The sequence below is a fragment of the Ictidomys tridecemlineatus genome, chromosome 1, assembly GCF_052094955.1.
Source record: "Ictidomys tridecemlineatus isolate mIctTri1 chromosome 1, mIctTri1.hap1, whole genome shotgun sequence".
Taxonomy (NCBI): Eukaryota; Metazoa; Chordata; class Mammalia; order Rodentia; family Sciuridae; genus Ictidomys; species Ictidomys tridecemlineatus.
In genome coordinates, this window is record NC_135477.1 from 123,697,909 (window position 1) to 123,716,169 (window position 18,261).

The window sequence follows — 18,261 nt, forward strand, 5'->3', positions numbered from 1 at the left end:
TGTGTGTGTGTGTGTGTGCGCGCGCACACACGCACGCTCACATGTGCACGCAGGATGAGTGGGGATTACAGGAGAAACAAAGAGTAACATGTCAAAGAACTGATTCATGTCCCAGAGATAATCTTTGAAGATAGAACATGAACTGAGAAACACACTTAGTGGAAGCTAATCTCTCTAATCTCTTTCTCCGTATAATGAACTTTTATTCACCCAAGAGTCACTGAGTACTGACTATGTACCAGGCCCTTTGCTAAGCACTGAGGAATATGTAATATAACAAGGAAACTCATTGTACAAACATATATGGGGGAAGAAGTAATGGGGGCAGGGAGAAAGAAGATCTAAAAAACATCCATATGGAAAACTTCATGAATTTGATAGAACTTTTTATCTCTGTTTGGTGGGTTGTGGTCAGGGTCTTGTCAGCATTTAGCTGAGTGGCCTTGGGCCAGCCATGCTGCCTCTCTGAGTTTAATGTCTCATCTGACAAAAATGGACTATGTTTGCTACAGGAAAATGTCTACATGAGAAAACAAGTCAAGCAGAAGACCATATGGCAGGACTGTACTCCTCCTGAGTGGAGAATCCTCTAATTCTTCTTGTTGCCCATTTTGCACTTGTAATAGTAAGTCTAAAACTAGGTTCATGGGTGAAGAGTTTTGTTTTCCAAATTTGGGGGTACTCTTAAGATCATTGGTAAAGTTTTTGGTGTATATGTGCAAACATATTTCTTTAGTTTCACAGTTTTTATTAAATTCCCAAAGGGGTCCATGGCTAAGGCCTGCTGGTCTAGGCAGAGCTTTTTTTGGGGGTGCAGGAGTTGATTTATTTATCTTGTAACCCAGTACTTATGGCACAGTGCCCTTCACATAGTCAGGGCTCCGAAATTTATCACATTAATAAATGTAAAAATGGATATGTTATTATAATGACAGAAATTAATATTCAAAACAAGTCTGGCTTCATCCTAAGGGTGAAACATGGAATTCTGATGAAACCTGTCACTGGTCATCAAATAGGAAGAGGTGCCAAATTTAGGAGGCCTGCCTACTGCACAGTTTTAAGCAATTGTTTTTAGAAGTTCATTATTTCTTTGCTTATGTTTTCATCTAGCTTGGGGAAGCTCCTTCTCTCCTCTTTGTTGAACTTGCATATGGTTTTGTTTGTTTGATTGTGTCAAGGTTGAAGGCTGCTCAGTCATGCGAGCCTCCTAAACACTTTTCTGAACACATGGAAAGGATCTGATGAGCACGTGCATCTGCCGGGTGCGGGTGTGGCTGGACAGCAGAGGCAGCTTTGGAGGAGCAGACACAAACCCTTCAGTAAGTTGCTTATGTCTGCTCTGACTTGATGTTTCTTACCCAAATGTAAATGTGCTAATTCTAAAACTTTCCTCACACAATTGCCTGAGGTTCTAAGGTTTAGACATTTACCTGACAGTAAGGATGATGGAAACAGGAGGAGCTCAGCCTGTCAAATTACATCACAACTGGAGGCAAAAGTATAAGATTGTCCATGGTATCATTACTGTAATAATTAAAAACAAAAACAAAACAACTAGCTGTCCTTCAATAGGAGACTGGTTCAAAGAATTATCACATATCCTAACAATAAATTCAATAGAATGAGGTAGTTGTAAAGTATTAAGGTTGTATAGACTAAGATACATTTTCAAGTGAAAAGTTTATTGTTTTTAGAAAAGCATTTTATTTTAAAATATTTATGAACTCATTCGACAGAAAAAAGAGTGCAGTAAATCTCATATACTTCACCCAGTTTTCTCAATGGTATTTCAAATATATCTTATGCGACTTACCAAAGTAGGTTGCAGAACTGTATACATGGTAGAATCCTATTGTGTAAAAGTAAAAATAAATACATCAAATTATCAGTGCTGAATATCTCTGGAGAATGGGAAATAATATGCAGCAAGGGAAGGAGAAATGAGGGACTTAACATTTTAATTTATAAATATCTGTACTACTTAATGTAGCTATTTCAATGTGTATTTATATAGATGTATACATATTGATATGTAGATAAAGATATATATATATACACATATGCATACATATATACACATATATATGTATAACTTTTGTTTTTTAAAATATCTCAAATAATGAATTTAAGAGAATAATTCCTATGATGGCAAATCCATGCAAATTAATTCAGATTTTAAATAATGAGTTATTCCAAGATTGACAGATTTTAAAATAAAATGGAAGCTATAATGCAAGACTGTATTATGACTGCTTGATGCCTACTCTTCTAGAAGTCACCAACATAGTCCTCAGAGAATGTGTCCTGTGAAAGGGCATTGCTCATGAACCACAGAGTGTAATTCCTATGATTTCATGGATAGTTGGACCCTGTAGGCAAGTCTCAAAGTATGTCCTTGGAAGCCAAAATATAAGGTAATTGTTAAGGCCCTTAGTTTCTATATTTCAATGTAAATTTATTGGTAGAATTATGCTTTGATCATTTCTCTCTAAGCCAACTTTTGGATGGGCAAGAACCACTGGTAGCTGGAGCTGAAATCTGGCCTTGGTATGCAATCTTGACTATTTTAAGCTCTCTGATTCCCCATGTGCTTTTTATCAACCTTTCTCCATTCTGCAACTATTTGAATTATCTGGTACATGATCAAAAATGCATTCCCAGCTGTATTGTACCAGTCAGTCGTGGGTGACGGGGCCTTCCCATATCATTTCTCCTTAAGCTTCAGTGTATGTATTTGTGCTCTTCATCCTATCTATTTGGAATGGTCCCAAATTCCACAGGCTGTTTCATGGTGGGGGAGGTAGAGTGGCAAAGGGCAAGTGAAGGAAGGCCACTGCTACTGGACAATCAGGGTGTATAATGTAACCCTCAATTGGTCACTTCTAGTGTATTAAATATTTGTTTATTGAGTAATTTCTCTCTGGCACATTAGGAGGTTGTTAATGGTGTTAGAGAGGAGTAATTACTGTTTCTGTGATTAAGTTGAATTGAACACAGGCACATAGTTAACAAGACATGGTATTTATATGATAGTTGTAAGTTGTATAAATAAATTTTCTTCCTTGAATGTTAACCAGAGGCATATGAATCATTCATAGTGTTTATGTGACTGAATGACTGCTGATTTCTTAAGCAAAATTAGCAAACAAATTGATTCATATGAAGAATACTGTCATTTCTACTTTCCATGTTGCAGAACAGTCACAATTAAAGGAAACTGAAAATATCTTCTTCGAGTTCCATTAGCAACATTCCCATTTCCCGAAAGACACACATAGACATGCGCAGACACATATGCTCAGGTTTCTGTTATAACTTCATCCATGTGTTGCATCAGTTCATCCATTAAGCCAATATTTACTGCATGCCTTCCATGTACCAGGCTCTGTGTACCAGGCTGAGGATACAGTGGTGAGCAAAAATAGACTCAGGTTCTGTTCTCAGAGGGTTTACACACTCTAGGGTGGAGGTTACCATTAATGAAGCATTATCCAAATAATTATATAATTTCTGACTAAGTTGAATGCTCTGAAGGAAAAGAATAGTTCCTGGAGAATGTAAAAGCTAAAAGCCTGATCTAACCCAGGAGGCATAGGATAGGATTTCCTGCAAAACTGCTGCTTGAATTGAAATCAGAAGGATGACTAATGGTTAACTGGTAGAAGTGAGTGAGTGAATGACAAGTGAGTGTGTGGCTGGTGACTGTGTATTTGTGGACAGGTATATGCATGGTGAGGATGTGGGGGTGCATATATGAATGTGGTGTGTGTGTGTGTGTGTGTGTGTGTGTGTATGTGTGTGAATATGCACATGTGGTGTGACTTTCCAGCACTGGTACTATATGTAAAGGCTCTGGAGTGGTAGGGAGGAAAAGTGTCAAGGAATTGAAAAAATGACATTTAGGTAGACCACAGAGAAAGAGGGTCAAGTTGTTCAGGTTGAAACTAGAAAAAGAAAGGTCCAAATGTTCAGGGCTTTGGAAACCATGGCAAGAAATATATGTAAAGGGACAACTTTGAAGAATTCTAAGCATGATTAGATATGATCCCCTTATCTTACCCCTGAAACACACTACAACAAACAGACAAACAAAAATGCCCAAAAGTCATTGAGGGAAATGTTTAAATATTTTAAAAACAAGTCCATTAAAATCATCCCACATTCTTGTTCAGGGTCCTATGTACAACAACTTCCAAAGAGACCTTTCAAAAATGAAACATTCTTTTAAGGTCCTCAGGGAATAGTCCAAGAAGGGCAATAGCTGGGTCAAATGGTGGATCCATTCCCAGCTTTCCCAGGAATCTCCATACTGCTTTCCAAATTGGCCTCACCATTTTGCAGTCCCACCAGCAGTGAACAAGTGTGCCCTTTTCCCCACATCCTCGCCAACACTTATTGTTGTTTGACTTCATAATGGCTGCCAATCTTACAGGAGTGAAATGGTATCTTAGGGTGGTTTTGATTTGCATTTCTCTGATTGCTAGAGATGTTGAGCATTTTCTCATGTGCTTGTGGATTGATTGTATGTCCTCCTCTGAGAAGTGTCTGTTCAGGTCCTTGGCCCATTTGTTGATTGGATTATTTGTTATCTTATTGTTTAATTTTTTGAGTTCTTTGTACATTCTGGATATTAGGGCTCTGTCTGAGGTGTGAGGGGTAAAAATTTGTTCCCAGGATGTAGGCTCTCTATTTACCTCTTTTACTGTTTCTCTTGCTGAGAAAAAACTTTTTAGTTTAAGTAGGTCCCATTTGTTTATTCTTGTCATTAACTCTTGGGCTACGGGCGTTCTATTAAGGAATTTGGAGCCCGACCCCACAATATGTAGATCGTAGCCAACTTTTCCTTCTATCAGACGCAGTGTCTCTGTTTTTATATCTAGCTCCTTGATCCATTTTGAGTTAACTTTTGTGGCTGGCGAGAGAAAGGGATTCAATTTCATTTTGTTGCATATGGATTTCCAATTTTCCCAGCACCATTTGTTGAAGATGCTATCCTTCCTCCATTGCATGTTTTTAGCCCCTTTATCAAATATAAGATAGTTGTAACTTTGTGGATTAGTCTCTGTGTCCTCTATTCTGTACCATTGGTCCACCTGCCTGTTTTGGTACCAGTACCATGCTGTTTTTGTTACTATTGCTATGCCCTTCAATAGATGAGTGGATAAAAAAAATTGTGGCAGCTATACACAATGGAGTATTATGCAGCACTAAGAAACGACAAAATCATAGAATTTGCAGGGAAATGGATGGCATTAGAGCAGATTATGCTAAGTGAAGCTAGCCAAGCCCTAAAAAACAAATGTCAAATGTCTTCTTTGATATAAAGAGAGCCACTAAGAATAGAACAGGAAGGAAGATATGAGGAAAAGACTAACAGTAAACTAAGACGAATGGGGGGAGAGAAAGGAAGAGAGAAGGGAAAACATATGGAAATGGTAGGAGACCTTCAGTGATACACAAAATAATAAGAGGTTATGAGGGGCAAGGGGGTGGGGGGAAAAAAGGGGAGAGAATTGAACAACAGCAGAGGAGGTAGAGAGGGATGTTGGGAGGGGAGGGGAGGGGAGGGGGATAGTAGGGGATAGGAAAGGTAGCAGAATACAACAGTCACTAATATGCCATTATGTAAAAATGTGAGTATGTAACAGAAGTGAGTCTGTATTATGTATTTGGGGAGTTCAAAACCCAATTGAGTCGAATGTATGAAAGATGATATGTCTTGAGCTCTGTAATGTTTTGAACAACCAATAAAAAAAAAAATGAAACATTCATTTATTTATGTGAACTATTTATCAAAGAGTTCCTTCACCGAGCTCTTTATGAAAATGAGACACTTAAATATATGTACATGTCCACCCTGCAGACATCAGGAAGGTGGCTACAAAATTCCCAGCTGGACCCATAAGGCTGCCCAGCTTGGTGCCTGGTTTGGTCCTCTGTAGTGCTCTTAAAGTTGCTAGAAGTCCACTTCTATGGGGACGAATGGGGAAATCAATAGATACTGGATGTGTAATGCACTGAGTTAGAACAATGACAATTCCTGTGGACATTTCTGAACCTCCAAAACATCGTTGGTATAAGAGAACCCCTTGCATGTTCACTCTGTTATCTGATTCACAAAGAGTTCCGATGATTAAGATGTGTTTTATGTGACTTCTGCCTTGCAGGAGCATTTGGCCTAAGAAGACACCACAGCTTGTCAATTGTTTTCATGAGTTGCCCACTTTCTGCAGAGGCACCGACTTCAGAAAGCCAGTATGCTATAGTCAAGCCTGGTGCCTGCTGTGACTGAGAGCTTATGTTATTTATTCAATCACCATAGCTTTATGGTTTGAGAATGTTGACAGTGACACGCATCCACCAGTCACCATGGCAGGGATTCAATAGCCCACTGTGCCACAGAAGGGCACGTCTTGGATCTAGAGAATGAAGACTTTCCAAAACTTGTAAATGAACCCTTTGTGAGCTCAGCCCAAACATCCATGTCACAGAAATGAACATCCCGAATAAGACCCATCACAGGGGGCTGGCTGGCCAACAAATTCTGAACAGGGAGATTGAAGGAAAAAAGGAAAACATGCTTCATATACATGTATGAAAACAGTCTCCTCTATTACAGCTTTTGAAATCAGGACAGTCAAATGACAGCAGGTCTTTGAGAACAGTCATATAAAAGGAATTTTATTCTTGATTTGTAAAACCATAGTGTCTGACTTTAGCAACAAATCTGAAGAGAATCACTTTGAGAGTCAAGAATGGAAGAACCCTTAACTCTGAAAGTGCTCTTTATGAATATTAATCAGATGGGCCATTCTGTTAAATAGGAAAGCTGTTTCAACCCAACTGGGCAAGTCAATTGACAGTTGTAAATACCTGTGTACCCAGATCAGTGTTAGGAGCAAAGGTGGTTTTGTGTGTGTGTGTGTGTGTGTGTGTGTGTTGGGGTGTGGAGAATGGACACATTTGTTCACGAGCAGGAAAAGCACTCCCTCCACCACAACCAGTTATTTTTTTTTTTTTTTGACAGAATGGATGAAACGGACCGCTGTGATGTCATGGAAACCTGGCTGTGGAAACCGTACAGAAACACCAGGAGATGAAGGGACAAAGTGGTGAAGAAAGCATCACAGAGAGACTGCTACCAACTGTCTGAGAGATGCTAGAAAAATAGCCCTTTTATTCTCCTATTTGCAGTGATAGAATCTCATTATTTGGAAAGTCATGCTTGCAATTCTGCAGCTTTTCTATACCAATAGCTAATAAACAACCTGGAAAACAGTCACTCACTCACTCATCTTGAACTCATGTGTCCCCTGGAGGGCTGAGGGACCGAAGCTCATCTCAATACTAAATGTCTTCCGTCAGTGGCCATGTCCAATAGGTCAGCAGGTCCTGTTGGTGGATCTGCATCCACTTCTTGTCATGGCTACCTCTAGGCCCCACCCTTTACTGCCCCCAGCCCCAGAGGTGCTTTCTCTGCACTGGGTGGTTTTTTCCTCTTAGACTCACCTTCATGTTCATTTGTGTGATTCCTGCCTCTCTCCTTCTGTTCTTTTCATTTTAATTAATTCACTCACTTATTCAACAAATATTTATTGGGCCTACTCTAGACCAGGCACTTTTCCAGCTACTAGTGACATGGCAGTGGCAAAATTAGATGAGGTCCCTGCTTCTACAGAGCTGGCACTCCAATGGGCACAGGCAGGTATAAGTAAATAAATAGCAAATAAGAATGGTATCTCCTGCCTCCTGAGAAGACAGACAATCCATTATCCCCTCAGCTCCCAGTGTGAACTTCAAACACCAATCAGGCCAGGTCAGTCTCTGCCAAAAACCTTTCAATGACTTCCTGTTACACTTAGGATAAAATATAACTTACAAACGTAACCTACCCACATCAGGCCATGAAAAGTGTTATTTTGGCTTAAAATATCATTAGTTGAGCAAATAAGGTATCAGGTGTACTGTATGAAAAGCAAATGAATTTTCCAGAGACTGGGTGCCCTCTCCAGTTTCTTCATTTTTGATATTTTCAGTGGAGAAGTTGAAGATGCATTTTCTTTTGACCAATGTTTTTTTTTTCCCCTTAAGTTTAGTCCATTTTTTAAAGGGTGGGTTTCTTTTTGATTCTCAGGCCATATCCTGGAAAACTGCTATTTGACAAGTTACTTGATCTCTCCAAGCTTCAATTTTCTTATCTGTAAATTGGGAATAGTCATATTTTACCTCATATATTTGTTTGATGAAAAGATATAAAGGATACAATACCTGCCACAGAATGAATTGCTTAATTAGATGTCCTTTCCTTTGAGTAAAATAGCACTCATCCTTTATTGCTGTAAATAAACTTACAGACATGGGAATAAGAGAACGTCACTGAAGTAAGAGTAACATAATTGTCTACTCCACAGAACGGTAATGGTTGTTGAGGTCTCTACAGCCTGGGTCACTGGCAACCTGTCACAGCAACTGAGCTGACACGGAGCCTCTGCAGCAGGTATTTTTGTGCAGTTAACCTTCTCAGAGCTGGTGGTTATGCAACATGTTTGTTCCCTGGGCACATATTGTTCCCATGAGGCCAGTACGGTCACTAAAAATCTTACCTACTTTAGAATCTTCCTAATTGTGAATACCACACTATGTCATCAAAAGGCTTCTGGCTGGGCAGAGTTGCTGAGCCACTCCTGGGTTGAAGACTCCCCTCTCGCTCATGTGGCACTTCCTGAGGGAGAGATGTCTCTACCCAGCCTTAACCCTCAGTGGTCCTTTAGCTGGCTCATTCCTGCAAACCTACTCTGCACATGCTTTCTTTACCCACTTTTTTCTGATTATAAATGTAATATGTTGTGGGGGGAGAGAGAAAACGTGTGTGCGCAAGAATATAGAATATATAATAAGAATAAATAATAAAGATCACTAATCATTCTACTCTCTTTCTACCTCCAAATAACAACCTGACTTTGATTGATATTGGTATATAGAATTCCAGAGCTTTTTTCTGTTCCTCTACCTAGGCATATTAAGCAGTTAAGAGCATGGACCATGAAACAGGACTTGCTGGCTTAAATCCTAGCTGAGTCACTTTCTAGCTATGGAGCCAAAGGGAAATTACCTTTAGCTTTTGTGCCTCAGTTTCTTGACCTATAAAAATTAGAAGTTTCCCTGCAGTATTGTCAGGATTAATAAGATAATACACGTAAAAGGGCTATGATAGTGCCCAGCACATAGCAGGCATTCAGTAAATGCTATCTGGATGTAATTACATTTAGAAATTGAATTAGGAACACTTAACTGTGTGACCTGGGGAAGAGAAGATGAATGTCTCTTGTTCACAGGGAATTTCTAAGAGCACACAGGAGATACCAAAAAGCATTTGTTAAATGAATGTGAGTGAACCAAAGAATGGTGAACAAAAAATAAAATGCAGCTGAGTAGGTAAGTGACAAGAATGGGTCATGGTAGTGTGAACGCAGAGGAACCCAATGGAAAATTTCTGGATGAGGCAAATCTTTGGGTCTTGGTGATTTTTCTAGAGATGTTAGTAGGCTGTGCACTAGGAACTTGAGTCCTTCTTGGTGGGAAGAGTCAGAACACAAAACCAGGAACTGTTTAGCCTGATCAGTAACTGACCAGGGAGCTCCAGGCCTCCTTCTTTGTTACACTGTGTCTTTTGCTGCTCAAATCCCACACTTACCTTTCTGAAGGAGCTGAAGGCTTCTTCCTGAGTCTGGCCCCTCCTTTGCTATGTGAGTAGAAGGGGCTCCTAATCTGCCAACATGAGAATGCTCCCCTGTTTCTTGGACCTCACTGCCTCCTGCTTACTTGGATTTACTTACAGTCTTGAAGAAATGGCAGGAAGCAGTCACTCCTCATGAGGTCTCTGAAAAATCTCTGCAGGTTTTCCAACAAAATGTCCCTTCTCATTTTCCAACTCACACCAGGAAACATTCGTAGCTGATAGGCTGCCCTCTGTTTTTGGGGAAAGGCAGTGTTCTAGAATGAACGAAACGCTAATGTTTTCCCTCCTGGAGTTCTTAGAAGAGAGCAGTCTTGGGGGCTTGGAGAGGAGTGGGAAGGGGTGTGTGCGCCAGAGGTGCATGGCGGAACGGGCCAGCCGAGGGCCTGTCTGAGGCAGCCATGACACACTGCTCGCGGTGAGGGCTGTTTTCCACACTTGTCAATGCCATTACATCACTCTTTTCCAGTTACAGGAAATCCAGTGTGTGCTGGCCACAGTATTTCCCTGAGATCCAAGGCAAACAAACCGGCCCCTCCTCAGCCCTAGAGGCTGATGGGTGGAGGAAAAGGTAATTCACAGCATCCCTCTGTTAGGCTGAGAGGCTAAGAGGAACTGGCTGGGTGGGTGGACAGTGTGTAGCTTTCTGAGTGCACATGTGACCAGATGTCAGGGACAATTGACAGACTATAAGCCCTGGAACCCCAGATTTATAACTTACTAGCTGTTTAAGCTTGATTAAGACCCTTGAACTTGATAGGGCTCAGATCCTTCATCTGTAAAATTGGGGAGGGGGAGGGTCATAGACCAATTTTCTTTTCTTTTTTTCCCCCCTTCTGTTACCAAGAATAAAATCCAGGGGTCCTTAACCATTGAGCCACTTCCCCAGCCCCTATAATTTTTTTTTTTCATTTACAGACAGGGTCTTGCTAAGTTGCTGAGGCTGGTTTGAATTTGGGATGCTCCTGCCTCAGCCTCTCAAGCCTCTGGGATGATAAGCATATGTGCCACTGTGCCTAACAGTAAGAACAATTTTCATGGGACATTTGAGAATTAAATGAGAGCACCCATTGAAGTGCTTTTTTTTTTGGAGCAAAAGTTTTTTGAAATAAAAAAACAAATAAATCCATACCAAAAGGGGCAGAAACCCTTAGTGAGCAGCTTGATGAATGTACAGAGGGAATGTGCCCAAGTCCCTGCTACCTCTATCAAGACTACCAGCAGCTAACGAAACCTCCTGTGCTCCTTCATAATCACCACTCCCATGATTCTGACTTCTACCACTAAAGATCAACTTTTTAAAAATAAGTGATATCATTGTCTTAAACCACCATCCACATGAAAATACACAACATTTTTTGGGCAACCCAGATGGCTGACCATTCTACCCAAAGACAGCTGCTCTTTTGACTTACTACAATGAATTTTGATTTTGAATTTTTATAAATGGAATTGTGCAGATTATCATATAGTATATGCTTTTCTGTATCTATTTGTTTTTACTCAGTAATGTGCTTGGGAGATTCAACCACATTGCTATGTGGAGCAGACACTCATTTCTTCTCCATTGCATTATGTGGATATTCTGTATTTGTATATTTTTCTTGTTAATGAGTATGTGTGCATATCCAGTCTTTTGCTATTACAAGTAATGCAGCTGTGAACATCATTGTACATGTCTTCTGGTACATCACATATACACAGTTATGTTTGTTATGTATTTGAGTGAAATTGGCTGCATCATAGGGCTCATATGTGTTCAGTTTTAGCAGATAATGCCAAAAAATATCAACATTATACAAATTTTCCTGCTAGGAGAGTCTGTGACAGAGTTCCAGTTACTCCACCACCTCACCAGTGTTTGAGATTACAAGTGTTTTTTAAATTAGCTATTCTGATGAGAATGTAGTATTGTATCTAGTTTTAATTTGGGTCCCCTGATGAGAAAGATGTTTAGCTCTTACATTGGCCATTTTCATACCCTCCTTTGTAAGGTGCCTGCTAGTCTTTTTGCCCAGTTTTCTATTAGATTACCCTTTTCCTATTGATTTATATGAGTTGAACAAATATATTCTGGATACAGATCCTATATTAGATATGTGCATGCAAATATCTTCCCCACTCTGTGAGTTTGCCTTTCATTCCCTTAACCTCTTTCAATGAGCAGAAGTTTTAATTTTTAATATTGTCTGATTTTTTTATATTTTTCTCACAGCTAGTACTTTTAACATCCTGTTGAACAAATCATTCTTGTCCCAATGTGATGAAAATTTTTTCCTAGGTTAACTTCTAAATGAGTACTGCTTTTCTTTTCACAGCTGAAGTTAATTTTTGTGAGTGGTGTACAGAAGGGGAGCCCAAATGGGAACCTGACTGACTCAGCACTGTTTGTAGTAAAGGCCATCTTTTCTCACTGCAGAATAATGTCACTATTGACAGAAGTCTGGTCACTGTGCATCTGATCTTCTCTGGATTTCAATCAATCGGTTTATTTGTTTTCATGCCATCACTGCACTTTTTAAATTACTCTAACCTTATAATAAATCTCAAGTCTTCCAGCTTCCTTTTTCTCCATGTTTGCCCTCCTTAACACCTCGTCCCCTGAACCTTGCTAAAATTTTGATTCACATTGCATTGAACTGTGGACCAATTTGGGAGGAAAGATATTTCTTTGATCAATAAATATGGTAGAGCCCTTCATTTATTTATACCTTCTTTAAATTATTTTAGTAATGTTCTGTGGTTTTCAGTATAGACATGTTATGCATCTTTCATTAGATTTATTCTTGCATATTTTATGCTTGTTTGATGTTATTGCATTTAAAAATTTCATTTCCTAATTGTTGCTAGCATAGAGAAAAACATTTTGGAGTTTTTCTTTTGTATACTGACATCATATCTACCAACTTCATTAAATTGTTATTAATTTTAGTAGCCTATTTGTAAATTATTTAAAATTTGATATACATTATACTATACAAATATGACAGCTCAATTGCAGTTTGGAGGGATTTATAGTACTTACATTTTTAATTTCAAAATTAGATACATTTATGTAAAGTAAAACCCAAGTTTTTCATCTTTTTTAATGTTTGCCTTATGATTTTGTGATTATGTTTGGTAAACAGACCTATGTCTCAAAAGCAACACCTACATATATTAACAGAAAATTCAGTTTTCAAATAAACCTCCAAAATTTCTTACATGGAAAATAACTTTTTCTTTCTTTATTTTTTTAAAAATCAAGGTGGAAACTAATCTTCAAGGACAAAAGTACTAAAAATTGCAAATTTGCACATTTTAGCAGTAGGAATCCTATCATAGTGCAGTGATTTCATGTAATTTATGATTGGTAAATATTTTTCAGAAGCTCTTTTTTACCCAAGTGTAATAATACACTTCATTCAATATAATTGTCAATGTCAACTGAGAATCTAGCATGTAGAGAAGGAATGGTAAGTATATGACATTTGGCCCTCATACTCACCTTTTGTAATCAAGGCAGACATTGCTAATCAATCATGACATTCTTCTAGAATGAAACCCAGAAGTGGCCTCAGAATCCTTCTCCATGCAGGGTCCAAGCAATCACTACCACCAACTGATAAGATTGGCCATCCTTAACTTAGAATTTATGGCTACATTCACCTTCATGATATTCTTAAACCTCCCAGAATCCTGTTCATTTCAACATAATCATCCTAATTTTTCCTCTGATTTGTCTGGAATTCTGTGAGCTGTGATTGAATCATGCCACATTTAAAGTGGCAACAAAGAAGGCAAGTGGCTGGTTGCCTGTCTCTATCCAGCAGGCCTGCTTGAATTGTCAGTTCCTTAGTGAGGTAAGCTCAGGACAGGTCCTACATCTCACCTTAGCAGTTTTTAAAACTTCATTTACTCAGCTGTCCCTGAGTTGCTCAAGCTCCAGGCACTAATTCATACAGAAACTAACACAAGACAGATTTATAAATCAGAATGCCAATCGGCTGATTTGTACTGGGAACATAAAACTTTCCAAAAGGATAGAACATTGGTTTCCACTGCTCTGGAGATTTCTTCCTTTGTACAGAGACACCTGGGAAACTAAATTAGGAATTAGAAGTTTGGTGGTTGTAGGCACAGAGTCTGGAGGACCTCAGAATGTAGGGCTTGGTGATCTTAGGCAAATTGTATTTAGCTTCTAAACCTCAACTTATAGGGAGCAGTTAATAACAATTACCTCTGAGGATTGGTGCATTAATGCATACAGGTCATTTACTAGCTTGGGATCTGGCACACTATAAGTAGTCAATAAATGTTAAATAATTGGTATAGACTCAGTACAAAGAGCATGGATTGTTTTTAGAGGACTGTGTTGTCTATACCATAGAAAATCTTTGAACTTCTACTCCTTTCTAGAGGCCAAAGTCATGGAGTTCTTCTAATAAAGTAGCTGTTACTTTCTGTTGGATAGTTTTGAATGAATACTAATAAATTCTGAAACACTGAATCTCTGTTCCTTAGATTTCATGTCCACTTCCACCCTCTTCCAATAGCAGTCACCATACGGTTATATAAAATAAAAGGACTAGGTTATTTATTTTTATACCAACTTATTTATATTGGTCACTTTCTAACCCTGAGGATATAGGCTGATCATCTTGTTTAGACAACAGACTGAGAGTACTTGATCTTTTGACTGGATTGAGGAAACTCCTTTGATAAAACTTCGGAGGAGTTAAGGAAGAGCACCAAGGTGCAGGAGCGAACATTTTTATTGTGTTTTTACTGGAGATGAATGAAGAAGGAGATGTGAATGTTTCCTGAGTGGCCACCGTGTGTCCCAGGTACTTCACACGTGCCCTCTCACTTCACCTTCATGACAATTCTTTAACATGAGTCTTTTCTTCCACACTTTATGAACAATGTCTAGAAGGTGTGAATAACTAGCCTGAGACTCCATAACTAGCAGGTGGTGGGTTTAAACAGCTGGTGGACTTGAACCCAGAGGAGTCTGTGCTCCTCTGAAGGGAAGCAGATTAGAAGAGTAGAAGGTGGCCAATCCTCTTGGATCATTTAAAGTAAGGAGAGTGGACAGCTAAACCTCCAATATAGCAGGACCTTCATTGTAGCCAATCACAGAACTAGCTCTTGAAACACTCACTGATAAGATTGTTTCTGTACTGATATTCAAACCAAGACAAGCCAAAGCTTTCTTATTACACTGCTTCCCATGAAACCCACAGATTGCAAATCTGTACTCCAATGAATTGCAAAATAGAAGTAAAACTGAAGAAGAGACTCTTTGGACCCATGGTAGACTTGGAAATTTACTTGGGGAAAAGGAACATGAGAAGGTGAAGCAATTTACTTTACTACTTTTTATTCAATATTCAGACTTCAGGACTGGAATTTGGTTTGAAGTAGATAGGGAAAAAATATCTCCTTCTTAACAGATTGTCCTTGGGCAAAGAAGAATGTCAACAAACCCAAGCAAAAAGCTTTATCTGCCTTAGCAGAGGTGTTTGTTTTGTATCTCTGTAGCCTCATATATTGCTTTAGGTATAAATAATAACGAGAAGCCTTCTTTTCTGGGCCCCAAAGGAGAAATGTTGATTTTAGGTATTTTTAGTCATTCTGAGAGGCAATGTGATGTTAGTTTATAGTTACCAAGCATTCTTGAGCACCTATTATGTGCCAGATAATAGCACCTATGCTATTAGGTGCTAGTAGTACCAGAAGTGAAAGAATCATTGGACCTAAATATTAAGACCTGGGCTTAAGTCTGTTCTCTGTGGCTTGCTGGCTTTGTCTCTTCACTTTCTAGAGCTTGAGTTCTGTCTGTCAGATGGGCATTCACACAGTGCCTGGGATTATTGTGAAATGGCTTTGAAAATCCCAAAGAGTCCTATAAATACAAGGTGGCACTATCATAGCATTTGAGTTTCCTTTTTTAGGCATTGTTCTCTTGGACATTGTTGGGTAGCATGGGGTTAGCATAGGGCCTGGCACCATGGTGGCTCACTAGCCATTTTTGAAGTGAAGAAGGGAGGAAGAGCAGTCTAATGAGAAGATCTTTGATGCCTGTATTTCAGTTTCAGTTCTCCAGGAGCAAAGGTCTGTGATAAAGTAGTGAACTACCCATGGTTGGGCAAGAGCTGAACTGTGCTTGTGGTGATTCATTCCAGGTCAGGCTGCTCAATAACTTAAATTCTCTTACCCACTGGCCATTGAACCTTGAAAAAGTACCTCACTTCTGAGCTGAAGTCTGCTGAGAAATGAACATGTTCATCATCCTCTGTCTACCTCACTGGGCTGTTTGGAGGATCAAATAAGTAGTAGAGGTAATGGTACCATGAAAATTATGAAGCACAGGACCAACAAGTTGTTTCTCCTTCTCTATTTTATTTCTACCTTTAACCCTAGCCATTTCAATAAAAGGCTTAAAGGGATGGCTTCTCTGATTTTGTTGGCTTGGATTCTTCTAGCAAGGATTCTTCTAGGATTCTGCTCCCTTGTGAACTTGGGAACCTACTTGTAGAATGTTGAAAGTAAGATTATTTTTTTAACAAGGACCAAAAAAAAAAAAAAAGAACCTTCCTAAACATCTTTAGCAGGAAACCCATTGGAAAATCAATGAGTGGCAAGAGAGGCAACTAAGAATATTATTGTAAAAGGGAAAGAATAGGACTAAGGATCAGTAGCCAGTGAGCAGGACAGGAAGGAGAATGGGCAGTGGATGGGTCAATGGTGAAGGCCATGGTTGATGGTGCAGTGATTCCTGTCAATACAGCAGCAACATAATCTCCAGTGGAGATGGCCCAGTTCCCAAGAGGTCTGGGTCCTCCTCACTTTCTTCAGTGTGGGCATATTTTGGGTAGGAACCTGTGCTCTGCTAACTGCATCCTGAACTGTGCCCTTGTTCTGTGCCTGAGCCTCAACAGGTGGTCTCTCTTCAAATATCTATAAGGATCAAGCAATGAACATAGGCATGTGATATGTGCTGGCAAAAGAAGTAGGGAGTTCTGGGAACTGGAATCATCCAAGAACACACAGCTGAGTTAAAGGCAACAACTGCTTCAATTCATTGAGTCCATCTGGAATAGAATCCAGAATTTCCAGATTATCAAGTTTTTAAGAAAAGGAAGAAGTCTGGAGTTTTGAGGTGAAACTTCCTAATATTTAATGTTAGAAATATGATAGGAAAACAAAGAAATATCTCTGATTTGCTTGTTTGCCATCTCTGGCTTACACTTTTATGCGTATCTCATGTAGACTTTTGTCAAATTGTGTGAATTTATCATAAAAACCATAAGCACAAGCCTGTGAAGTTGCCTACTATCTCAGAGCATCTTGAGCACCTCCCTCTTAGAAGAGCCTTGAACATCTGATTGGGAAACAGGCAATACCATGTGATGGTTATGAGCTGGGACTCTGGTGGCAGAGTACCCTGGACTTCAGTCCTTGCTTCGTATTTTTCCCAGCTATATGATCCTGAATTAGACTCTTAGTCTTTCTTAGCCTTGGGTTTCTAATTTCGTGTGGAGCTAATTATACTTTGTTCTTCAAAGAGGTACTGTGAGGATTAAGTGAAATACATATAAACTACTGTGCCCATGCCTGGCACATAGCAAGCACTGAATAAATAAATATTCTTATTGTTAATAACAAACAGTTGAGTTTTTAAACATTTGAGTTTAATCATACTAAATTTTTTTCCTTAAAGAAGCAACCCTTTCTCAGATGTCTTATTTATATTCTACAGAATCCTGGGCTTGGCACAGGTCCTCAACCACTGGATGATGATATTGGTCACCACCAGCATCACTGTCATTGTAATTGCCATACTTATTACCAGGCCTGTTACCATCAACACCATCTCCTCTACAAGAGCTGTTATTTACAGAGTACCATTAAATTCCATTTCCTATGTTGGTTCATGATATCTTCTCTCCCCACTTTATACATGAGGATGATGAGGCTCTAAGGAATGAAACACTTGAGACCACCAATGAAGAGCATCAGAGATAAAATTTGACTCAGGCCCGCCTGACCATGAAGACCAAGCACTTTTCCTTACCCAGTGCTCCTCATCAAGTTGGGAAATGGAAGTAGTGGAAGTTACAGATTATGTAACTGGTCTTGGATAGCTTGGCATTCTGAGGTGTATGTCCCTTTGCATTTTGGTACATTGCTCTCATTTTGTCTTTTTTAGATGGCTGATAGCAGTTTATTTATAACTGAGAACTGACAGTCTGTTTATCCAAATAGCTCTTTGAAAGGTTCCAATTATGGTTCCGTCAAATCTCTGAAGGCTAGTGGTAGAAAGCCAAAGTGATGCTGACTGTGTTGCTTGCTTAGGTACACATCACACACACACACACACACACACACACACACACACACACAATTCTTTGGGAGGAGGTCCTGGTTGGGGCAGAGGCAGGCATTCTCTAAGAGAGGCCAATACTAAACCGACTTCCAGAATGGAAACTGGCCACCCTCCTCCAGTTCATGCCCTTAACTGTGCTTAATTTCCCTAG

General features: G+C 39.4%; 1 long non-coding RNA gene across 1 annotated transcript; it reads left to right on the forward strand.

Annotated features, from left to right (window-relative positions):
• Positions 1-1,189: 1,189 nt before the first annotated feature.
• On the forward strand, positions 1,190-7,285 carry LOC120885467 (uncharacterized). The gene is made up of 2 exons (XR_013425509.1): positions 1,190-1,322; positions 7,031-7,285. It is a non-coding gene; the product is annotated as an uncharacterized LOC120885467 (long non-coding RNA).
• Positions 7,286-18,261: the final 10,976 nt, after the last annotated feature.